We start from the raw sequence: 6,466 nt of genomic DNA, 5'->3' as shown, positions 1-6,466 counted from the left end.
CTTAATCCCACCTATCTCTGCCCAGGACAAGCCTAAAAAAGATTCTTTTATTTCAAATATGTCACTACTTAACAGTGAAAAAAGTTCCTTTTAAATACTTACCTTTCTGTCCTTTAAATCACTGCTTACTCTCCTTGTTATAAACGCACTGCATACATTTTAAAGTCTTGAGTGTGGTATTAGAGCCTCAACATTTCTTATTTAAAGTGACTTTAATGTCAACAATTAACCAACAAGTAAAGCTAATGTTGTCCTTTGCTAATAACTAAACTACTGGAACATAAGTTAACATTTTTATTAACTTGAAATATGTGCAAAACACAAGACATAAATATATATATAATTTAAAAATTTTTAAATGCCAACTTTATTTGCTTACTATACTATGCATTCTCATGTCCTATGGATAGTCCCATATTTTGCCAATATCTGAGTTTTACCCACGTTTAGAATGAATTCCTTACAGATTATTGTTAAATTAGGTCAATATTATGTATTTTTAAGTACTAAAAAGACTAATAATGTTGAACAAATTCAATTTAAGACATTAAATTCTGAATATATGCTCTGATTTACATTTTATTTTTGCATTTTGATTGCATTTTATTGGTCATTGCATTTAAACGAAACTTCAGTATATTATAAAAAATGATTGCGTTACCTAAATTGTGCTTCTCTGATAAAACTAAGTCACTGTTTCAAAAAACAAAACAAAACAAAAACCAGAGTGAAAAAGTGATCTGCCCTTGTGATTTGGACAAAGTGCAGCACGCATCATTAAATAGGAAGAAGATAAATAAGCATAAGAAAATAAACATGCCTCTGTATATTTGACATGAAAGCCTCCACTGTTCGTGCAGACAGGTTATACAACAAACAAGACCCGGTTCACCTCAAATCTCTGTTTTATAAGGTCAACGACGACTGACTGTTGTTGTTGAGGTTTGATTGATTTAAGCAAATCGCAGCAGAGGGTGTTATTGTGGGTAAGTGAGTCACCCTCATTTGGGCAACCGCAGGCCTGTTCATGTCTCAGAACTTCAGTTGGTAACCAGTAAAGTCAGTTATGAGTTCACATGATGTGACAGTTATGCACATGCTGCATGCTGTTGTATAAAAGAGGTGAGGGTGTACAGCATTGCTCAAGCTTTGTTGAAATCTGTCTCTTGTGGAAGTGAAGATCTTAAATGTATCAAATTGCACGTTAAAACCCTTCTTGTTTGTGTGTTTGCTTGCTCGGTAGAACAAGGCAGAGCAAGCTGCAAGAGCTATCAAGCTAGCAACTGGGTACGAAATACATGCACACAGAAACAACTTTAGATATGCACGATTAATAGAGCTGCACTGCTAAAGACGATGCATTGCTAAAGGAGAGCTAATATCATTTATTCTCCATGCATCAACCAACAAAGATAAAAAAAAATGCCTTCAAAAGCTTTAGTTGTGAAAAGGCATTGAGAACTGTGGATTTATCTTCCATATGGATGCAGGCTTATATTCCTTTACACATGAATGGAGAAGAATAGCACTAACAGCCACACCTGCACACCTGCAACTAAGGTTACATAATATTTAATACATTATATTACCGCATATTATCTGAACAATAGGACACCTGCTTTTTCCATTTTTAAAAAAAAGATTTACAGTCAAATGAGTGCATCAGCATAGGATCGCACTGTAGAGCAATTGTATTCCTTGAAAATGAAATGAAATTGTATATTTTCACATAAAATCATCTTAAATATTGAGAAGTTTCCCATTTGTTTTCTTCCTCAACCTATTCAGACATGTTTCTGTTTGAAAGGCAGACACCTGTTACTAATGCCTTTGGCATAGTAGAGTTCAGATCTTTAATTTCAGAGTCCACCAATCACTGATGTTTTAAGGTCAAACATGACACACTTGACTCCTCATCTCTCTCTCTTTGCAGCAAGTCTTTGCAGTTATAAAGTGCAAATTGATTGATGGGCAAGCAAGAGCAAGCTCCACATCAGCCTCAAGTGAACCTCGAGGCCAAAAGCTGGTATGCAGACGTACACACATGCAGATTTATAGCCCTGGTCCCAGAGGCATGAGTTACTTTCTGTCTACCCCCTAAGACATGGTCATGCACTCAGTAAAATAATGACTCTTTGAGCAGCAGTCAGTGATTGCTGGCCACAAAAATTTCACTTCAGCTCAGAATTTATGAGAGGAGTCATATTATCTGGCTTTCCCATAGGACACCATCAGGCCCTGTTAATTAATGGTATACAAGCTACCTGGGGTTTAAACAGATAATGGCTGTAATCTAAAAAGATTTGTTGGATGCAAGGTTAAATCCAAAGATTGCAGCTGTTTTTCACTGTTCATGTAGCATAGCAGGAGTGAGCATGTGAACAGCCCCACTCTACAGCTGCCCTCGGGCTACTACTCAAAATAAGAATGAAGTTACTGAACTGCTTTGTCCAGATCTACATCTCTGTAGTCGGTCTGATATAAAATAGACTTAATTGTGTCCTGGCTCGTCTTCGTTATGTGTGTGACGATATTAAAACCGCTTAACAAAACAAAGGAAACTTTAAATCTATACGTATAATTATCGCTTGAGCCCTGCTTACCTCATCTGTCAGGGAATGACTCGAAGCCAGTGGTGTCACATTTAGCCAAAGTAAACCTGCCCTGATTGTTTGTGGATCAACCAGTCTAATTAAACAAGAGCAAATCTAGTCATGTTTGCCAGGAGCAGGCTGAGTCTTGTTTAGCCTCACCTACAGCAGAGTTCAGTAGTTCTGTAATCTGCCTGGTGCTCAGAAGCAGAAGGGATTTCCTTTCTGCTTTATTGGTGTTTTCTAGAAGATGAGCCTGTTGGACACGTTTAATTGCTCGAAAGTAGACATCATATTTATAATCATCATGCTGATAATCATCATACTGATAATCATCATACTGATAATCTTGCATCACATTTTTTATTCTAATAGCTTTTCTACATTTCCTAAGACTGTTTCACTACAGGCTGGCTATTGTCTTGTATGTTGATACAAGACATTTTATATTAAATCATATATAAACCTATATAGTTTTTTGTGTCTATGAAATCCTGCTGCAGTTATCAGCTATGTTACTGCTCTGATGCAAGCTACATTATTATTAGTGGTAAACCACTGGTGGGAACCACACTTGCGTCTCATTTAACAGACAAAACTTAGCAGTAAGGAGGCTAAGCAGGCTGTAGCTCACAGATCAGCTACTCTATCTTTGAAATGTGATGGTCATGGTAGATCACGGTCATTATTTAAGCTTTATTAGTCTGAGCATGTACAAAGCTTGGTACAAATTCAGACGCATGTTTGACCGACTGATAGCTAAAGGTGTAATATAAAATAGAGAGAAGAATGCATAGATATAAGTAGAAATAGAGCAACTAGAACTAAATAAAAGCAAACCTGTACAGACATATCTTAAAAGATTTATATGTGATATATAAATCTCACAGCAATCATTATAAATGTTTGAATTTTCCAATATTCAATTTTTATATGAATCGGAGTAAGCTGAGCAGAAGGCTTGGTTGATTAGAGACAGAATGACCCAGCTGGGTAGACTCCAGACCTCCATGATCCTGAACTAGATAAGCATGGATGGAGTGAGTGAGTGAGTTTTGGTGACTATTTACTCATGCCTTGATGGCTAAGGTATTGTTATATTGATATGTTTGTATAACACTTGAAAATTATCTGTTGAATTAGCCTGTTCTGTGGATCTGTCCTGATTCCTGTTTGCGTTAGGAGGCAGCAGGGTGGAGACTAGCGAGAAGTACTTTTCCAATGGTGACAGGATCCGTCAGCGCTCGCCAAACCCAGGAGGAGATAGAATCAGTCAGCACGGGCCGAGCCTGGTGTTAGACAGCTAGCTTACTTACCCTCTGCTCAGAGCCTAAAGTCTCTGTTTGGAAGAAGGGGGAAAGTTCTCAGCACTTTTCAGCAGCTTCACTACTTTTCCGTACACTAGGCCTCTTCTTTCACCATCATCATCATCGCTGTGTGGATTCCTGCCGACGGTCCAACTTGTGAGTGACACTGGGGTGTTGTATTCATGAGCTCTTATTGCTTTTTCACACCTTTGCATGTGCGTTAGTTTTATGCATTATGTTAGTGCGTGATCATCTGTGTGTGCCTTTTCTTGTCTAGTGTGTTTTTCTCTTTTAATGTGTCACAGTGTGTTTTTTTACCCAGCAGGCCGGCGGTATGGCTGAAGGCCCGGCCATGAGAAGCAGCAGGATGACATCAGGGGACAAACTGTACTCATAACAATGTTGGTTTCCACGTAAACGGCCAGCCACTTTGGTCCTGTCACCAGTGTCAACCCTTCTCCTCCAGGCAGTTGAATCATCATCGCATTTAGGGGCCTGTCTAATCGCGTTGTCCGGCTAGCCTTGACCTCCACGCTGACGGCAAAATATCTATTTCACACTGACTTCCTTTTGTTTTCCATTTGTCTCTCTTTCTGTGTCCCTCTGCCCTTTTCCTCTCCTCTTTTTCCATCACTCCCTGTCCATTTCTCTTCCTCTTTCTCCTTCAGCAATGCCTGTTTTTCTTGGCAGGTGAAGACTCACGATGGAGGTTTGGTCTCAGTGACACTGCACATTTTCCCCTCTCCCCTCGCTTCCTTGCTTACGGTCTATTCTCGGCCGATGACTCTGCGTCCTCAGCAGTTTAAAGGCGTTGCTCTCCCAAGGCGTTGAGCTAATTGATGTTCCATTTCCCCATCTCTACGTCACTGCATCTGAATGTGTGACTGATTAAGTTTATGTGTGCGCATTTTTCTTTTTCTGCTTGATTGTTCAATCACCTTTGTGTATTTGCAAAGGGGCGCCTTTGTACGTGCTCCCTCCTCTGTGAGTGCACACTTGGGTTGTCATTTTGTATATTCATATGTGCGGCGTGTCACTTATCATTGCATGCGTCTCCTGATTTAGGAAAACCTGACATGGCTGCTAGTGTTCCACAGTGACTGGAGCAAGTGTTATGTAATTAGACCTACTTCTATAGATGCTGCAGATGTCTCTCACTCTGTGTTTCAGTTTGCGTACGTGTGTGTGTGTGTGTGTGTGTGTGGGCGGGTGTTATGGTTAGCGATCCATCTCCCAGGCATCTGCTCTCTATTATGTTTTAATGGATGTCAGATAAGAACATGACAAACGGATACAAAATGCCTGAGAGACGCCTCAGCTGTCCCACTGGGGGAGCTCGAGTCTCGTTCAGGAGAGGATAACTCTCCCATTTTTCTCTCCTTCCTTCTCTTCCCACCAGGGGCCCAAAAACCAAAGCCAAGCAATTTTTGACGATAGTTTTTATGATTTGTGTTGGCTCTGCTTCTGTGCCAGATGGGTGGGATTTGCCACATAGAACAATAAAATGAGTGCCAGAACTATTAGTCAATCATTTTAAAGTATTTGAATGTCACTTTGTTGAACTTTTCTGTGACTGGGAACTTGACTTAACACTATTTGTGCTGTTTTAATGGTGTGAACCCCTCCTAAACTGCTGGTACTCCAAGCAGGTTAAAGTAAATGCTCAAAAATTATTTGACCACAGCTTTGTTACTCTGCCTGTTCCCATTTATAGGATAATTTTCTTTGGTCGTTTCTCTCTTCCACCATTTACAGCTTCATATTACAATCAGCTAATTACTTATAACAATAGCACTTCAATAGCACTTCAATAGCACCAAGAAGCGACACACTAAAAAACACTTTTGGTCAAATTTCTTGATTAACTTCACTTATGAGGTGTCAAAATTTAATTACTGTAGGGTTCATTAGCTGGTATCTAACTTTTAGTTAGCTTCATCCAACTACAGTGAAGTTTAATGTATGCACGTGATAATGTATCACTGGGGTTTTCTTTATAATAATGGAACAATAAACATGGTATATCCTTGTAGTTTAAGCAAGTAATAGTCTAACTAGACAACACAATGGCTGGGTTGTGGCATTAGTTGTTTTAACAGAAAACACAGTAGTATAACATACTTTTCATAATTGAAAATTGCAAGACTAATTTTAAAAGTTGGTTCAACTGGGGTTCATGTGACACAGAGCTTTCTGGAAACCCAGCTGCTAACATCAGCCTGCACAGTGCTAACCCTAACCAACCACTGGTGGATGTTAAGAGGTTAGCTGAATATAACCAAATAGACAAGGAAAGGGTCATTGTGAGTTGAACGAAGGACAATTTTAGATCCAATTTCAAAATTCTGACTTGTTGAAAAGACAAGAATCTCAGAGTTTTGTTGTGGTTTAAAAAGCACAAGCAATGGAAATCTATAGCAGTTACTTATATTATGGAAAATCATAGACAATATGAACATAAATAATAGATGTAACTACATTGGAACTGAAGATTGGTTACCAAACTGCTTTTGTGTAGCCTTAAGATTAACCAACCTATCAGATAATGTGCCTTTAAGTTGTAGGATT

General features: G+C 39.0%; 1 long non-coding RNA gene across 2 annotated transcripts; it reads left to right on the top strand.

Annotated features, from left to right (window-relative positions):
* Nucleotides 1-1,936: 1,936 nt before the first annotated feature.
* LOC146695921 (uncharacterized) lies at nucleotides 1,937-5,647 on the top strand. 2 transcript variants are annotated; one of them, XR_014923475.1, is made up of 3 exons: nucleotides 1,937-2,026; nucleotides 3,774-4,054; nucleotides 4,224-5,647. It is a non-coding gene; the product is annotated as an uncharacterized LOC146695921 (long non-coding RNA). The 2 variants fall into 2 exon arrangements; XR_014923476.1 differs by having other exon boundaries at nucleotides 4,221-5,647.
* Nucleotides 5,648-6,466: the final 819 nt, after the last annotated feature.

The sequence above is a fragment of the Copadichromis virginalis genome, linkage group LG13, assembly GCF_057382275.1.
Source record: "Copadichromis virginalis isolate Kocher_CV1m ecotype Utaka linkage group LG13, C_Virginalis_male_GT1.1, whole genome shotgun sequence".
In the NCBI taxonomy this organism is placed as follows: Eukaryota; Metazoa; Chordata; class Actinopteri; order Cichliformes; family Cichlidae; genus Copadichromis; species Copadichromis virginalis.
The sequence above is the reverse complement of the archived record's forward strand: the minus strand, read 5'-3'. Positions and strand labels throughout refer to the sequence as shown.